This window comes from Peromyscus leucopus, chromosome 1 (assembly GCF_004664715.2).
Source record: "Peromyscus leucopus breed LL Stock chromosome 1, UCI_PerLeu_2.1, whole genome shotgun sequence".
Taxonomy (NCBI): domain Eukaryota; kingdom Metazoa; phylum Chordata; class Mammalia; order Rodentia; family Cricetidae; genus Peromyscus; species Peromyscus leucopus.
The window spans coordinates 113744703-113764049 of record NC_051063.1 but is presented as its reverse complement, the minus strand read 5'-3'; the positions used below and the strand labels follow the sequence as shown (position 1 = coordinate 113764049).

The 19347-nt window shown below is 38.1% G+C and overlaps 1 protein-coding gene across 6 annotated transcripts in view; it reads left to right on the top strand.

Annotated features, from left to right (window-relative positions):
* The window catches only part of Dlg2 (discs large MAGUK scaffold protein 2), a 1876145-nt gene that overhangs the window by 570060 nt on the left and 1286738 nt on the right, over positions 1–19347 (top strand). The gene's annotated exons all lie outside the window — the stretch shown is intronic.

The following is a 19347-nucleotide window of genomic DNA, read 5'->3' as shown; positions in this document are numbered from 1 at the left end:
CTACAAATATTTACTTTATACTATGACCCCATAGCATCAATACTCCCTACTATTAAAATCCTGGATTATAGAAACAGTAATTTTAGATGACTAGTAAAAAACATTGGAGAGATCCTCTTAAATAGCAAGAAAAAAACTAATAATAAATGAAAACAAAACAAAACAAAAAAGCTCTGCTTTTACTTCATCACTGGGATACAGTTTTTTTCAAGACAACATTTCTTTGTGTATCCCTGGCTGTCCTGGATCTTGCTCTGTAGACCAGGCTGGGCTCAAACTCACAGAGATCCACCTGCCTCTGCCTCCCAAATACTAGGATTAAAGGCATGTACCACCATGACCTGTCTTGGGATACTTCTTTGAACTCTAGTCTCAAGTGATGTCATTGTGTTTATGACAGAGAAAGCAAAGGTATAGAAGCCGGTGCTACCCCCTCACTAATGTTATCTGAACCCATGGAAGAGAGAATTTTATGACCTGACTAATAATTAAATAGTTTACTTTCTCTTTCAATTCATTTTCATGTCTTTTAAAAAGGTTATGTTATTTATTTTTGCTATTATAACATTTCTCCCTTTTCTTTCCCACTTCATTATACCCCTCCTTGCTATCTTTCAAATTTATCTCCTCTTTTTAATCATTGTTATTGCCTATGATACATATGTTTATATATTTCCAAATATAGCCTGCTCAATCTGTACAATGTTACTTGTATGTATGATTTCAGGGATGACCATATGCTATTGAATAATCAATTGGTGTACTTTTCCCTGGAGGAAGACTACTTCTCCTGCTCCCATTATTCCTTAGTTGCCTGTAGTTCTCTGTGTAGGGTTGAAGCCTCGTGGAGTTTTTTCTCAGTCCACTTGGCATGCCTATTGTTGTTGTCCTTGTTCAGTTCAAGATGTGGCAGTCATGCTGGTGAGACTTTAATGTGTGTAGCTTCTGACATCACAGCAAACCCCCTTATCTTCCAGCCCCCACAGTTTCCTCCATGATGATCTCTGAGCCTTGGGTGTGGGAGTGAAAGAGATCACTGATTGTGTCTTTTTTTCTGTCATTAACTACAATTCTCTTTGTGACCTCTGTCATGTGTCTAATACCTAGTCACTGCTTTCTTCAAATAGAAATTTCTGTGGTTCTATTACATCTTCTTCATTTCTGTTGTCTCCTTTTTATCTTTCCTTTTTGAATCTTCCTCTTTAACTTCAAATTGTCTCATGTTTTTGTGATTTTTAAGCATTTTCCAGAGTAAGGTAAATCAGAAAAATAGAGCAAGGAACCATAATTTTTTTTTTTTCCATCACAGGCAATTTATTTTGTTCTATTCATTCACAGTTAATACAGAAAATACTTGGAAACATTTCCATATAATGTTTGACACAGAAATCATCAAATAGAAGTATACAATGTTGACAGGAGGCAGTGCATTTATAATTTATAACCCCAAATGTATTTATAAATTAGAAATGGAAAGATCTACAAATGAAATTATGAAGGTTCACCAAAATCATTTAATCTGTCAGTTTCTCATTCATTTTTATGTCTTAATAATATTCTATTGTATGAATAAGCTACATTTTATATCTCTCCAGTATTTGATAGCTATTTGAGTTGTTTTAACTTTTTTACTATTAGCAACACACTGCTGTAAACCTTCATGTACATGTTTCATAGGTGCACATTTTCAGTAGTTTGAGGATATATTCCTAAGGGTAGAATTGTTGAGTAACAGAGTAACAATGTTTTGCATTTTGACCAACCACCAAACTGTTTTTCCAAAGTGGCACACCATTTTACAATCTCACCAAATCCTTGTTTTTAAGGCTCTGATTTTTGTACAAAAGCATTCAATCATTCTGTCAGACCAAACCAGGAAAAGTAAGCTATAGTTCAGAGCTGTTCTATTCCATTTACTATGCAAAGCCATTTTTGGCGTTTGCAATTCTCAGCCCTTTTGAGTATTCTTGCAGTGTTCACCTTTTCCTCCACCACTTTTTTTTTCTTCTTCTTTTTTTTTTCTGGTTTATTTCTATCTATTACAAATGTATAAAAAAATCCTCCATCAACACTGCTGATAGCAGCAGAACCTTGAAAAATATACCTTTAGTTTGCCTCAGAAAAGGAACACATATTGCACTGTAAAGTTTATAAAATTGGCGCAAAACATTGTGATAATGTTACAATACCAGTTTTAAGAGTTCAGTGACTAATGGGGAGCCGATGGGATACATGCAGAACTGTGAAAGCAATCTCACTTAGCCAGCTGTACACGTAGACTGTAAATCTACATTCAGATCATTTCTGAACTAAGACTATCATCTCAGTTTATCTGTTGAGGTCAACCAGGAAACCCTAGAATATACCTTGATTTTTTACAAAAAACAAAATAGGGGGAGGGGTTTCTTCAGCATTTCAGTTCACGAGTAACAGTATCCTAACAGGCAAAGTGTTCTCTCACTGTCAACATAGAATGAACTGCTGCTGGAGGTCAACTTGGGCTTTAATTTGCATTAGCACTTACATGCATAGTAGTCCAAGTTGTTGATCTCATGACTTTAAAAAGTAACTCTAAAAAAGTAAAATGGCCCTTCTTGGAAGACTAAAGAAAGACATCCAGCCACAGTTGTAAAAAGTCTCATCAAAACAATATACCCTTTTATGAATTACGCCTCAATTAAAAAAAAAAAGTAGCCCCAAATAAGAAGCAGCTCTGAAAAAGAAAATATAACTTAAGATATTTGAAAAAAACAAGGTGAATACAGGTTCAAAAATAATTAAGATACATTTTCTTAAGGCTACCTAGAATTAGGCTTTAAAGAATTCTACCATTTCAAGTTTACCACTAGTTACTAGATACCTATTTACAAACAAGATGTTCACTTTTTTTGTTCCTTTATCAAGAGAAAAATCTACCTTCAGACTATGAGGGTGGTGATGGGGAGGGACTAGAAAACAAGATTCAAACAATCCCATGCAAATATCACATTTTTCAAATGGAAGAACTCCAAACTGCACTAGAAGTTCCAATCACTAAGACACTTTCCATTGAAATGATTTAAGTACAACTACATGGCACCAAGGTTTAGGCCTAATATAGGCCTGACAACCAAGTCCTTGTTTTCTGGAAGAAAGGCCTCAAAAGTCCCACTTAATTCCACATAACAATACTTCAAAGATCAATTAGGTTTTCCTTTCCTTAATATTTTTGTTTTTGACTTCTAATCTTAAAGACTAGATTAAAACTTAGCTCATTTCCCAGAAGGCATTGCTTCCCTTTGCTCTATGAAAGAGTCCACCAAGACCTCTTCCTCAAAACCATCTAGCCCCCAGCCTCCAGCCTGTGCTTGTGATACATCTTTCTCAACATCCTGAAAAGGTAATGTAGGTAAAATATGCTCATAAACATTAAAGCTAGTTGTTAGAAAGACGTAACTAGCTTTATAATTTAAGTTTTAAAACATAAATACTTACAGCTTGATCTGCTCTGACAATGATTGTCAAAGCCTAGAATTCAACATTTACAAATTCTCATTCACACACACAAAACACACTATTATCACATAACTTGTGTCTTGAGAGAATCTTCTGCTTTTTAAATCTTTGGCCTCCCAGTCAATCCCAAGTTCAACCAACTTTAACTAAAACTTCACTCAGAATTTCACCAAGCTTTTCACCCACACATTAATGCTTGTCGTATCTTTCATCAACTGTCAAAATCTGAAGCCTGCTCAGAGATCGCCAGGTATAGGTGAGTTGAGACTATTGATATTGATGGATATTAATGACCAGTGATTGTTAATTCCTGTTATTTTTTGTGGTTGTGTTGTGTTGTCCTTCTGTGGTATATGTTGGTGTGGGATTATCTATTGCTTGATTTTTCATGGATGTGTTTAGCTTCTTTGGGTTGAATTTTCCCTTCTAGTGCTTTCTGTAGGGCTGGGTTTGTAGACAGGTATTGATTAAATCTGGTTTTATCCTGGAATATTTTGTTTACTCCGCCTATGGTGATTAAGAGTTTTGCTGGGTATAATAATCTGGGTTGGCATCCGTGGTCTCTTAGTGTCTGCATGAGATTTGTCCATGATCTTCTAGCTTTCATAGTCTCTATTGAGTAGTCTGGTGTTATTCTGATGGGTTTACCTTTATATGTTACTTGGTCTTTTTCCTTTGCGGCTCTTAATATTTTTTCTTTGTTCTGTGTGTTTAGTGTTTTGATTATTATGTGACGAGGGGACTTTTTTTTTGGATCCAGCCTATTCGGTGTTCTGTAAGCTTCTTGTATCTTCATAGGTATTTCTTTCTTTAGGTTAGGAAAGTTTTCTTCTATGATTTTGTTGAATATATTTTCTGTGCCTTTGAGTTGGCATTCTTCTCCTTCTTCTACCCCTATTATTCTTAGGTTTGGTCTTTTCATGGTGTCCCAAATTTCCTGGACGTTTTGTATTACGACATTTTTGTCTTTAGTGTTTTCTTTGACTGACGAATCTATTTTCTCTATCGTGTCTTCAGTGTCAGAGATTCTCTGTTCCATCTCTTGCAATCGGTTGGTTATGCTTGTTTCTGTAGTTCCTGTTCGTTTAGTCAGGATTTCTGTTTTCAGCATTCCCTCAGCATGTGTTTTCTTTATTATCTCAAATTCATTTTTCAGATCTTGGAATGTTTCTTTCATCTGTTTAATTTCTTTTTCTTGGCTTGATTTGATTTCTTCCCATTTTTTGTTCATTTTTTCTTCCATTTCTTTAAGGGAGTTTTTTATTTCCCCTTTAATGGAGTTTTTCATTTCCTCTTTAAGGGAAGTTTTTATTTCCTCTTTAAGAGAGTTTTTCATTTCCTCTTTAAGGAAAGTTTTTATTTCCTCTTTAAGGTAGTTTTTCATTTCCTCTTTAAGGAAAGTTTTTATTTCCTCATTGAGGGAATGTTTTATTTCTTCTTTAAGGGCCTCTATCATCTTCTTAAAGTCACTTTTAGGGTTGATCTCTTCTGTTTCTTCTGTCATGGTATGTTTAGGTCTTGCAGGTGTAGAATCACTAGGTTCTGATGTTGCCATATAGGTCTTTATGTTGTTGCCTGTATTTTTGCTCTGGCGTCTACTCATCTTTTCCTCTGTGCGGTGCAGGTGGTGTCTGTGTCTGAGAGTGCCTCTCTTGTTCTAATTTTTAGTCTTGGTTTAGTAGGGGTTCTTGGTTAAATTGGTGCTATTGGGCTGTTTCTTCAGGGACAGCTGATTTCAGTCGGTGAATTATATACTTATGATTCTGGTGATCTGGTTTAGTGGCTGGGTAGCGCCTTCTTCTGTGTTCCCAGGTCACGTTTTGTTCATTTATCAACTCCTCAGCTGATCTCGTTTCTTCAGACTTCAAACTGTAGGCATCTGAATCCTCTCCCAGATGGGTTTCAGCTGAGCAGGGTAGTCTCACCAACACCTCCAAGTTGTTGGGTTTCACAGGATCAGCAGTTGGGCCCTGGGTTATCCCCAGACGGAATGCCCAGACTCGCCCTGGTTCCGACCCGACCCACAGAGATATTCTCTTCCCCAGGTGTTGGGGCCAGGGGCGTCCCTGCTCCAAGCTGCGTCCGCCCCTCTCCGTCCCTGGGCCTGTCCACCACTGTGGCCCGCCGCCACAGGCCCACCTGCGTCCACTTGTCTCTGCTGCCGGGCCTGTATGTCCCTGTCAACTGCCGCTGGGTCTGTCCACCTCTTCGGGCCGCCAACGGGCCTGTATGTCTCTGCCGGCTGCCGCGGCGGGCCTACCTACCCCTGCCCGTCACTGCTGCTGGGCCCATCCACCTCTGCGAACTGCCACCAGGCGTGTATGTCTCTGCCAGCTGCCGCTGGGCCTGTATGTCCCTGTCGGCCGCTGCCACCGGGCCTGTCCACCTCCACGGGTCCCCAACCTGCGTCCACCCGTCTCCGCCACGTGGCCTGTCTACCTCTGTGGGCCGCCGCCACCGCCGGGCTTGAATGTCTCTGTCGGCCTCCGCCGCCGGTCCTGCCACCTGCGTCTGCTTATCTCTACCACAGGGCCTGTCCACCTCTGTGGGCCGCCGCTGGGCTTGAATGTCTCCGCCAGCTGCTGCCGAGCCTAAATGTCCCTGTTGGCCGCTGCCACTGGGCCCATCCACCTCCGTGGGCCGCCGCCACAGGCCTACCTGCGTCTGCTTGTCTCCGCCATCTTCAAGGAACCATAATTTTATGATAATTCTGCATTCTTGTTTTTGTTTTTGCTTTTTAAGATGGTAATGTTTAGAACTTACACAATGGTATACAGCCTGCAGATGATGGAATCAGAATTCAAACACAGTATATTTTCTTCCTGAACTCCAAGCCTCTTTCTACATACTGAGTTGCTTCCCATGGGCGTGCACTGTTTTTTAGAGTTTCTGTCATAGGAGGAATACAAGAATGAATCAAGCAGTCTTCTCTGTAAAGCTCTGCTTTCTGAGGGCAGCAGCAGAGCCAAGTCAATAGAGATAAGGCACGGCTCCGAATCTGCATGGGCTCTAGGCTGCTGTACTGTGGTAAAAATCCTGACTTAAGTGGTAGATCTAAGCTAGAGGCAAGAGACTGGTCTCATTGACCAAAATCCCAAGCCCTCACTTTTATCCCAAGAGGCACCTTGAAGAGTCATTTTGCCTGACTGATGTCATGAAGAGCATAATAGCGTGATCAAGCCTAACTTGGAGTCATGGCTTATTGTGTGAGGGCTACTTCTGTTAGGCTCTGAGAGAAGCCCCCAAGAAAGACCTACAGTCACATATGCAATTTAGTAAGAGTGTTTATTATTTCCAACAAGTTGCAATGGCAAATAGCGACCTGAAGGGAGGCCACAAACTCCTTTTAAGCAGAGTTAGGGTAATTCCAAGGAGGAGGGAATTAATCTGGGGCTGATTGGTGGAGGAACGACTAGTTTGGGGGCTGATTGGTGGGAGACTCTAGTGGTTAGTGACTTTCCAGCTGCAAGGTAGGGAAAGTTATCTTTAGCTAGCAGAAGGCTGTGGGTTAGGGGGAAGGCACCTCCTGAGCCCCAAGGGGGCTGTGAGGAGCTTGCTGCTTGGTTGCCCCTAAATTGTGGTTGCCCTGAGAACTGCTTGTTCAGCTCTGGTCCAGTCCAGTGAATCAAAACTAAGGCCTGGTCTCTGTCAGGGCTACTAGGAGAGCCTGTCATGGCTCTGGTCTGGCTCCCAGGCCCTTTCACTTCCTCCTTCAAAGACTTGCCAAATTCAAAGACTTGCCCTTGTAGCTCAGTTCTCCCCATGGTCACAACAAGGATGTGGAGCTGCTCCCCCTGCCGGCTGTTATTGGAAATGACCCTTTAGTGTTTCACCAAGTGGGACAATCAGAAGTTTGTACAGATAGGTTGCATGTGAATATAAGCTACTGTTAATTAGTACAATTGGGGACTGACAGAGCACTTTGTAAGACTATCTGAGAAATTTATGGAGTGTGAATATGTGTTGAAGACGAGAAATGGGGTTTGGGGAAAGGCTGGAAGGAAGGGGTAGTTATGGGAAAATTATGTAAAAGCCACAAGGTAACATTTCTCTCCTTGTAAAACAGTCTCCATAGGAACAGAGAGTAATTAACAAAATTAAAGAATAATTAAAGCTATAGTTTTGCTGATAACCTTGGCTGCACTTGGAGTTCAGAGAATAGTCAAGGGCAGAGCAGAACAGGCTAGAAGGCTTTACCCAGGAGGCCAGACTCAAGGGCCTTTGAGTGATAGGACAGTTTAATCAGACAAAGGAAGAAAGGCATTATATACAGATCTACAGAACCCAAGTGACATTAATTCAGCAGAGACTGTTTTTAATAAACCTTGAAGAAAACTGATTTCTTAAAATTCTAAACACATCTAAGATTATTCTGAAATTCCCTATGTGTTTGATTTATGATATCCAACCAGGGTGTAACTGTTCTGAAACTGTGATGATTTCTCTCTTTTTTTTTCCATTTCCCAAGTGTGCCTAGGACAGTGTTCTGACATAAGTTTCTAATAAATGCTTATTAATAAGCCATATTTTCTGTATTATTCAGTCTTGCATTACCATAGCAAAATAACTGAGGCACAACTAACATGCAAAAAAAGAAATTATTTTTGGTTCATTATGGAGGTTATAGTCCAAGCTAACTGGTGCCATAAGTCTGGGTATCTCATGAAGGCAGCATATCGTGGTAGGTGTACTTGCTGGGGCAGACTATTTACAGCATGAGCCATTAAGCAAATATACACAAGAAGAGGCTGAGATGCATAATGCTCTTAGAAGATGTGCTCTCAGTGGCCTAGGCTTTACTTTCTAAAAGATGAATGACTTCCCAGCTCAAAATAGGGACCAGGGCTTTCATATATGAATCTTAGAAAAACATATACAGATCACATCACATGGCTAGTAAAATGCTCTAAGTTTGCAATGTTCAATAAAGTGTGTATGTATTGACCATCAATATATCTTGTACAGTAATAATTACCATACCATGTACTGTTATTGTGTCCCACAAATATCCACCCACATTGTGAAGGTTCCAGCAAATGTACAATGGAAAGCCATATTTAAAATAATTGAAAGTCCTTTAAATGCTTAAAAAATGAAACTGAGATCGTTAAAAACTGAAACTTTTACAAATATATTTGATTTTTCTATTTTAACAAATATCGCTTCACATTTTGAGACTTGCTGAGCTAAATCTCAGTCTTTTCAGAGTTCCTAACCTAAAGAAAGATAGGATAGGAAGAATGGACCTGAGTATCTAAGCAAAGATCCATGTTATTTGTAGTCTGTAGAGGCTCATGATCCACATTTAGATTTATAGACACTCAAGCACATGAAGATAGATCTAGGTTTACAGACACCAATGAGAGGATCCATCATTCATAAAATATTAGAGGTATAGTTAGGATCCAGAAGCAAGACAACTTTGGGCAGCAGATGCATGTTGGAGGGATGGTGCTTGAGTTTCGGTGGGGCTTATTTCCTTGATTATGCAAACTCTTCCCCTCTCAGAAAGGAGTTTCTGCCCAGAGTTTCCACTGAGGCTTTCTAAAGCTGTGGCCAGAAACAAGGGCCTCTGAAGCACAGAGCTGTTGGTGTGTTTTATGCTAAATACTTGGAAATTTCATTGTTAACAAGACGAATCATCCAAGTTCTTTAAAATTCCATCCAAGGCTTGAGGGATAACATAAGTGGGAGAGTTAGAATTGTGTCTTTAGTACATGTGACTACGGAACACCTGGGTATGATGTGAGTATTTTGTGGGGCACTGGGAAGCCTACTTCATTTATGACGTCTCTTTCCTTCTGTCCCTCGACTTTTAGGATATGAGGGGTGGGGAATGGTGCTAGGGTGTTAACTTCTGGAAGGAAAAGGATAGAGGCAGAAAATAAAGGATGTGGGAGTTTGTTTTGTTTTGTTGTTTTTTAAGACAAGGTTTCTCTTTGTAACCCTGTCTGTCCTAGAACTACCTCTGTAAAGCAGGCTAGCCTTGAACTCAGAGATTCACCTGCCTTGCTTCTGCTTCCTTAGTGCTGGGATTAAAGGTATGGTTATGGCTAAGCATGTGGAAGTTGAGAGTTTGAAATTATTTGAAATAAAAAAATTGACAGGCAGCGACATCATGAAGAAAGGGAAGCATTAGTTAGATTTATCTCGATAAACTTAAAGGGCCAGTGTTAATTTTATTACTTTGTATAAGCACATATCAATATAAAACAGCAAAAATTATTCAAATCTAAAACACAGATAAGTTAGGAAAATAAATATATACAAATTTATAATAAAACATCCCATCTGTCTTTCCTTTTATTTGTTGATTCATCAAATTTTAGTAGCCTTCATGATGAGTCAGACATTAGGAGTATGGATAGAAAATAAAGTAGCTTTCTTCCAACACTGTGGGGTGAAATTAGTATTAATAACAATTATTGACTATAAAGAATGATATTTAAAAGGATGGGCCTGGTGGCTCACTGTAACCCTAGTACTTGAGAGGAAGAAGCAGGATTACTACATGTTCACAACCAGTCTGGCTGACATAACAAAAACTTTTCTCAAAAGAAAACAAGTAAAAGACCAAAACACAAATAAAATGATGACATTTTGCTGAATTAAATCTGCCATAACAACATGTATATAGTTCTAATAACTTTTTTGTTTGGCGTGACAAACTTCAAAAATGACACATTGAAAGATGACTCAATTTCCCATTTGTCATTACTTAAGTAACTAGCAAATATCCTTTGAAATCAGTTGATTTTCATGTGCTAAAGCCAGTTAATTTATATTTAAATCCACCTTTTATTAGCTTTGATAATGAACAAATAATTGATAGCATGCAGTAATGATCACCAGCATAAATGTAGACCCTGAAGCCATGTGATAGTCATGTTTTAAGGTGTCATTTAAATGATACTTAAAACCAAATTTTAGTAAATGTATTTTCACATAAATAAAATAACAAATATGGCTAATTACAAAATACATGGAAAAACATCTGTCAACATGACTGAAGAATTATGGCAGTAGATGATGCTTCTTATTTCTTCAACACCTACTCTTACTATTAATACATTCTGAACTTTTGGAGGGCAGGGACCTCTGCATTCACAGTTTTTCATGTGTCTAGCATGAGCTAAAATATAGAAATTGTTTCCGAGTACACAAGTAAATGAACACAATTTGGGTCGAAACTACATTTAAGTTTTAAGACATGACAATCTGCTCATTTGGCTCTCCTTAGAGTGATGGACATCATCCCTTCTGCCTTTTTAAACAAATGAGTGGAAACATGTGAATACTATGTTGTGTTTTATTTCAGACTGCTTGATTTAAAATCAAAGTTTTAGAATTTAAGAAAGCAATCTTGTCGCTTTGTGTTAGTGACTTTTTTTGCTGTTGCGATAAAACACCACGGCCAAGGAACCTTACAGAAGAGAGTTTAATTGGGCATACGGTTTTAGAGAGTTATTCATGATGGTGGAGCAGAGGAGGTCGAAGACAGCAGGTGGCAGGGAGCAGCAGGTGAGAGCTCACATCTCTAACAGCAAGCAGGAGATAGAGAGCACAATGCACATGACGTGTGGCTTTTAAACCTCAAAGCTGCCTCACAATTTCACTGAGACACCTCCTCCAACAAGGCCACATTTTCTAATCCTTCCAACATCGTCCCAACAATTTGAGACCCAGTGTTCAAACATATAAATATATGGGGGGGGGGGGCGGAGTTGACATTTTCCATTAATCTACCACACCCTGCCATGGAACTCATTTTATTGTGTTGAAAATGCATATATGTACACGTATTTAATTTCTGAGAATTATTTTGTATATATTTTAATGCTGATTGATGCTACATAGTTTCTCAGTCATGTTAATACTTTTTTAACAATGGAAAATTATTTATCAAAGCCAATTAAATATGCTAATATCTTTATCATGAAGGGACTGCTGCTATTATTTTGTATTGTGCTATACCCTTCCAACCTTTATCCAATGCATGCATATGTATCATAGGCATCTCTCTTGAAAGATGGGAGGCAACTGTGAATTCTTTTGGACACAGTATATTTAAAACTGCTAAGGAAATACTGACATATAAAAAGTGCAAGTAGGATGCAGAAAGAAAATCTTAAGATTCACACTGCCATTGTTTAGCCAAAATAACTACATAATACTGAATTTGGAGTACCTGTACTTAGTGAGAACATAGACAGGATATAACAGAGGATTTCTTCTGATGATCAGGCTAACTAAGCAAAAACCCTAAGAACTGGAGAATAAGAGAGAAGCATAGTCTTGTTGCTAGGCAACCAAAAGTCTAAGGAAAGACCTCCCAATAGGATACTTGTTACTCTGAATCCCAGCACGATATGTGCTGAGTGTATGTGGGGTGGGGTGGACTCCTTTACTCACTGAGTTCCAAAGTCTGGCATGTGTCCTGTCCATACAATATGCCCCTGACTTTCTTAGCTCAGTGCAGCCCAGATGGAAAATGCAGACAGCTCTGAAAATGATCTTCACGGAAGCCCCTGTGGGGTCACAGTGAAACTGGACTAGAAATCATCTGTCAGGGTCTGGTTGTCACTGTCTTTTCATGTCAATGGCTTCAGTGGGGTGAGGGAAGAGGACTCTGAATGCACAATAGTAAAAGCTGGGATGACATGTCTTTTCAGAAATAGTCAGGTCTTAGGGAGAAATACTGGGGCTGGGGGAAAGGGAGCTGGCTAAGGACTTTTCCATTCTCTCCAGGAAGAAAACCGATGAGACAGACACAGAATTGGCAGTGTGACCTTCTTACTCAAACTGTTAAAAATGGCATAGATTGAATTTGATAAGAATGTGAATATTAAGGGTCCTGAGAACTCCAGAATGCAGTGTGGTGGAGGACTGACTTCTTTACACTGCAATTAATCATCTGCCTGATGCCTGGGAGGCAAGTTGGACCTTTTGTACTTTTCTGAAGTGCCAGAAAAGACAAGTTCTAGTTTTGGGACTCTGACAACAGCTCTGATTCCCAAAAAGTGTAGTATAAATGAATCTTTTCATTTAATTTTTTGTCTCTTAAAAATATGTTCATACAAAAAGCACATAAATCATCCTCTCACTGTCAACACTTTGGATTTTTGACCTATAAGATAAAAAAGAACTTCTTAAGTTTGTAGCAAACTGGCTTATTAATGATATTTAACATGGAATGGAAAGAACCTATATGTAGTGTTCACTCATTACATTGTTATGTGAATACTCATATATTTCATTACAGAACTCTTGATTACTTGACCAAAAAAGTGCCTCAAGGTTATAGTGGTAACTTCTGGGCCAGATTAGAATGTCCTGTGTGGGGGAACCACATTATTGTGTTGCCTCCTTTATCTGTCTTATGTCTTATTGAGCTGGAATTCTGTTAGACTACCTAAATCTGAGAAGGATAAATTAAAACCAAGGAGATGGAGATGTACTGTCCCTCTGGCACCTTTGCTCGCCCTCAGCACCACTACTCACAACAAGGGATTCGACTTAGGACATCTCTAATCTTTATAATTTTCCTGTAATGCCTTTAGGGTTTCTGTTGAATATCTTTGGCAAAATATTTTTTAACTTCCCAAAGCTTTGTATTCTTTAAAGAGAGAGAATAGTTATCATTGACCTTTGAAGTATAATTTAGATGGCACATAGCCTATCATATAACTATATGTATGAGATTTTATATATAAAACTGTATTCAACATGAGAAGTTAGCATCATTAACCCTACTCTGCCTCAGCTGTGCCAAGATTCAATGATTCATGATAATCCAACTGTATTTCCTTCATTTCCATTCTTTGTCCATAGTGATGCCTACTTTTTTTACAGTACCAATTGTTGATTATTATACTGACCAGTTATGCTTTTATATTGCTATTAAACATATCACTATTAAAATGGCTACTTCTTTCCAAAGTACTCATCTCTTGTCACCTGACATAAATCTTGCAAATAATTTATGTCTTAGTAGTGTCTAAGTCTCACCCTCACCCTCATGTATTTTATAGCCTCCAGGCATTTAATCCTTTCTTATGCCATTCATTCTCTTTGCTACTTTTTGATACTTAGATTTTATAATATATCTTGTTTACTTTGCCTTTTTAAGTAACTATAAATATTACAATTATGCCCTTATATTTCTTTGTACTTTTATAAGTAAAATGCCACAATAGTTAGGGCTAATGAAAAATTTCCTGAAAACATTTCAATTGTGCTTAGGGATCTTTGTATTATAGATAGAAAACTCAAGGCATGTATGCCTGTTTTCCCTCTTTTATGGACAACATTAAACTTATTTGTGTTAGTCTTTCACAATAAGCCCAAATGTCCCTCAGAAGCTTTTTGGCTATGGGTGACTACTTTGCCCTTGCATCACAGCTGAAAATCTTGAAGATACATGTTGACCACTGTTTTATTCTCTTCAGTAAGGGAAGAAGGGTGTAGATGCAAGTAGGAGCAAATTAGATGAGTTGTTCTCCCAGAAAAGAGCAGAAGAATGGATTGATACTGACTTTTCCTAGAGAGAGAGGAAAAGATGAGAGGCTAGAAGCTAAAATGAAAAGATATTTGTGTTTGGATCCTCAAAAGAATTTAACAAATTGCATGCACAAAAGTGCATTTATCAAGATCAATTTGGAAGTGTACATATTTATTATGAAATTTGATTGGCAAAATTCTGAAGGCCAAGAAATCTGATTATCTTCCATCTGAAAGCTGGAAAACCAGGGAATGCTGGTGATGGATTCAGCCTGACTCCAAACCCTAAGATTTGAAAAGGGAGGTACTGGTATATATGCCTGTTTCTGAAGATACAAGAACAGTGCTCTAATATCTGAAGGAAGGAGAAGTGGGGTATCCTAACTCAAATAAAGGGAAAAGGGAGGGAGAGGAAAGAGAAAATTCACCTTTCTTCTGATTTCTTTTGCTCTGATATTAATATAAACCATCTCCATGATGCCTACTGATATTGGTGAAGGTGTATACTTTTAGTCCACTCATCCAAATGCTAACCTCTTCCTGAAGCACCATGGTAGAATCATCCAGAAATAGTGTTAGTTGATACATGAAATTAACTATCTTAAGGAAAAATTTTATTATTTGATTGATGGCCATTAAAGATATTCATAGAAATGTGGGGAGAAGAAGGAAAAATAAGTGATTGAAAGGGAGGAACAAAGTGTTGTGGGTCTGCTGTTGTTATTTGTTTGTCCTGTCATTATTTCTGAGAAACTTCCTTGGATTATCAAAAATAGCCTTTGAACAACAGGATAGTTTGAGGAACTTTGAACTGGTTAAATGTAACCGGGCAGTTGGGATTATAAATTGTAACATTTGTAGTTATCTTGCTTACCTAACTCAAAGAGCAAACAAACCTCACTCCATAGCCTAGTGGGAAAAAATGGAACAGGGACATAGATAGATGTGAACTCCCATTTCAGTCTCTATTGATGTAATAATGGTCAACTTTCTCAACCCTCATTTTCCTATATGCAGGAATTAATGGTGAGCATTTGGTAAAGATTATTATTTTTATCAATGATTATTATTGTTCTAGTCTGATGGAAGTGTTCTTACTTAGCACTCAATCTTATGATCTTGATTAAGTGGGCTGGATATTTATATGTCTCTTGGTGTCCATATTATTACAATGTCACCAAAGGTAACTGAAGTAATTTCATTGGGGGAAGACAGAATTAAGATCTTCAGGTATAATGACTCCATTTTAAGCTTTTAGATAAATATTTTAATAATTTTAAAATTTCACTCTGAGCATGAATGTAGCCAGATGGTCAGTGATAGTGTCCACATTTCAAGACTTTTCAGCATACCCCCATTGTTACTCTCATGGGCTCAGCTGTAGCTTTCGAGTTGAGAGTTTCATTGGTTTGGGCGAAGGCTGTTTTGCTTTCCTTTTTAATTATAACCCACATCCACATGTTTCCAGTATACTTTTTTGGAAGAATTTTTTTTTATGATTTAACAAGTTAAAAAAATCTTTTCCTCAATTTTTTGAGCATGAACAGATGGTGCTCTTCTGTGTCTTTTTAAGGGTGCTCTGTCTTCCACAGCAAGGCTCAAGCTATGTATTTAATATAGGACAGCTGGAAAATATGAAGAACAAAAGTGGCCATATAGTTTGGAGTTTACACCGACACTTATACCTTACTAGATGTTTATTGTGCAATTTAGTGGCATTTGTGTGGACATTTGACAGTATTAGACCTGAGAGAATCTGAGCCCATATACTACTGCTTAACTGGAAGCTTCAGGTGACTTTACAAATTTAATTTTATATAGCCTGTAATTCAAAGTAAATATGCCCCAATTACACATTAACATGTGTAATACTTCATACTTGATCATAATTGACAAGATCAAATGTGAAGAATACAAACAATAAATTTAATCTGTCAGACATTTTTATTCTCCTCAGCCATTGTGTCTTTCCTCTATAAATCATTGATTCTTAACCAAATGAACTGCTTAATTAAGGTTATGACAAGTACTTGGCAGAGAAATTGGCTTCTTCTCTGTTGTCCAATATCCATTCCAGTGTTACTCTAAAATATACAAATATAAATAATTTAATCAGTTATGGCCATGGCTCCCCCAAATAATTTCTAACAGTGACACCAAGTGATATTTGGGAGTAAACATAGTCATCACCCACTGGACTTTACAAGGCAGGTACAGGGTCCAGAATAAAAGTGACAATTTTCACTCTTTGCTCCTTAAATTATGTAAGAAGCAACTATTATAAGTAGTTGCACAGTATGTAATGATAAAGCAAATGGTCTTGCTTCTCTTTTAATTTTATAGGTAACAGATACTTATCTTCTCTAAGTTATTAAATTTCTCTTAGAAAGAGATGTTTGAAATTTTTGGCCTTTGAGAAGTATCCTGAATGTGGGGCAGGGAGAGACACCATTGACAGAAAATAAGAAAATCCTTTTGCACCTAACCAAGCAGCCCCAGCTTGTGTCTCAGTCCTGCCCACTCTCCAAAGCTCCCCTGACCTTCCTAGGTTAAGCTCATGCTACTCTTCCTTTGAATGTCATCTTAGGGATTTGTAACCTTGTGAGTCTATCTCCTCCATCAACATGGTGTGAGCCTCATGGGAACAAGATTTCCATTTCATTCATTTTAAATCTCCTGACCCCTATACCTTACCTAGCGAACAGTGCTCAATAAACTTTTTGTGGGGATAATTGCATTAGATTTCCAAGAAAGACACTATCTCTCCTTGTCTCTTCTGAATGTTACTGAGTTGTTAGGTCAGAGTTTAAGTTTCTCTTAAGTAATAGCTTGAAAATCTTTCTGGTTAGAGGACTACTCCATCCTATCCTGGATCAGCACACCTTAAAAAGGCTGGCATATGATGATAGAGGCTGTCATTCCTCATATCAGGGGTCCTGTGCTGCATGTACTTTTTCTATGTGATAGTTCCATTTTTCATATAGGCAAATAGAGTTTTTAAGAACTGCACAATTAGTCTAACCTCACAGAACCAAGAATTAAGGTCAATTCTATGTATTAAGCATTATTCTTTATTGCCTTCCCACCATGTCTACCTTTATGCATGCCAGAAATTCATTACATGTTGGTTGTAACACTGTATAAATATTTTGTGAAACCTTTAAAAGCCATTTGTGATAAACCCTTTGCCTTCCATGCAGCATACAACACTTTTTGTTCACGTGCTGAGATATGTAGTTAATAGATATGCTATCTAGATCAACTAATGAAAATAAAAAAAATGATGATGGCTTGATCAGAACAATCCACCTTCTATTGAGGAATTTAAAAACTATTACTGGGAATTCATCTGAAGTCCAGAGAATGGGGTTAAAACTTGAGATATCAGAGGAATAGGAAAAAACACAGCCAACCTCACTTCACCAGCCCACAGTCTCCAAAGAGAGCTACTTCCTATATACCCATGTCTAGATGCCTTTCTGTTTTGCCAACTCACTTCCTCTCACCACCCAGCTCCATCACTCCCTGTCTGTCTGTACAGACCTCCAAACCTCTATGGTTAGTGCTGGGATTAAAGGCATGTGTCACCATGCCTGGCTCTATTCCCTAATGTGGCCTTGAACTCACAGAGATCTGGATGAATCTCTGCTTCCCAAATGCTAGGACAAAAGGTGTGTGCTACCATTGCCTGACTTCTATGTTTAATATAGTGGCTGGCTTTTTCCTCTGATCCTCAGATAAGCTTTATTAGGGTACACAGAAAAAATATCACCACATACTACTTTTGAAATTTTTTAGGAGTTCAAAGACAAAATGTTTAAAGAACTCTGAGGGAACTTGTGCATACTTTTACAGTTTCTTGGTTTATTTTCTTTTTCTTTTTTATAAATATTTTTATTTTATAATTAATTTAATTTTACATATCAGCCACAGGTTCCCCGTCCTCCCTCCTCCCTGCACCAAGGCTGAGCAAAGTGTCTCAGCATAGGCCCTAGGTTCCAAAAAGCCAGCTCATGCACCAAGGACTGGTCCCAGTTCCACTGCCTGGGGGCCTCCTAAACAGTTCAAGCTCATCAACTGTCTCAGAGGGCCTGGTCCAGTTCCATGGGGGCTCCTCAGCTATTGGTTCACAGTTCATGTGTTTCCGCTAGTTTGGCTATTTGTCTCTGTGCTTTTTCCAATCATGGTCTAGATATCTCTCACTCATACAATCCCTCCTCTCTCTCGCTGATTGGCTCCTGGAGCTCCACTGGGGGTTTGGCTGTGGATCTCTGCATCTGCTTCTACCAGTCACTGGATGAGAGTTCTATCATGACAGTTAGAGTTTATTTTCTATAATTTAAGGATTATGTAATACTTTATTTTAACCCTTTACTTGTAAACTAGAATATAATAATTGTTTGAAGACTAATTTTTAATTGTTTTAATTGTTTTCTTTTAGATAACTCCTCAGTTTACCTAAAAGCATAAAAGGGTTCTGTATTAAATTGAAATACTTGAATGATACATATATCAGACTAAAAAACACTTAACTTCAAAAGAGTTTTTTTTTTTTCAAATTTGTGTCACCCTGCGGTAAGAAAAGTGAATATTTGTCCTAGTTTTGGAATTTTACACTTAGTGAAAAGAGTCAGAACAAATAAACTAACCCATTCTGAAACATATAGCTTCAAACCTTTTTAATTGTAAATTTTTTTCTTGAGAATGTCATACATGTATAAAATGAAATATGCCCATTTTATCCAACTTCTGCCACATCTATCGAACAGGACCAACTAACTTGGATGAATGTACTGGCGCAGTGCTGGCACAGCTGTTAGTGAGTAACCAACAACTTTTTAACTGGATTTGAGGCTTGCTCCATTGGAGAGAATTTCCTGCCTAGTACCGTCATCTTAGTAAAAAGCCCAAGGCAGGGGAGGCCATAGGCCCTAGGGCAGAACTTATTATTATTTTCCTTATTGATGATGCTGTCAAATTGCCTACTAAATATGTATGGTTACATATATACTCCTCTAAACATTGGTTAGAAAGGCTTCCTTGTCAGTGGACAGAAGTCAATCCAGAAATGGAAAAATTTTCAAAGTGCCAAGAATAAGAGACTGAGTGTTCATTTCTAAATGGGACATCTTTATCAATCACCCCTTATCCCCACAAGTGTCAGGGAATATCATGGAAGAAGACCATAATATAATAATGTAAGAGCTGGAGGGTAGGTAGGAGTACTATGAAATGTTATCATCTGGATATGACATGGCATTTCACTCACAAACTCACAGCAGCTGTGGTTGCCTGTTCAAGAACAAGGCACTCAAAAAAAATCTTGACATAGATAACGGAGGTGTTTTCCAC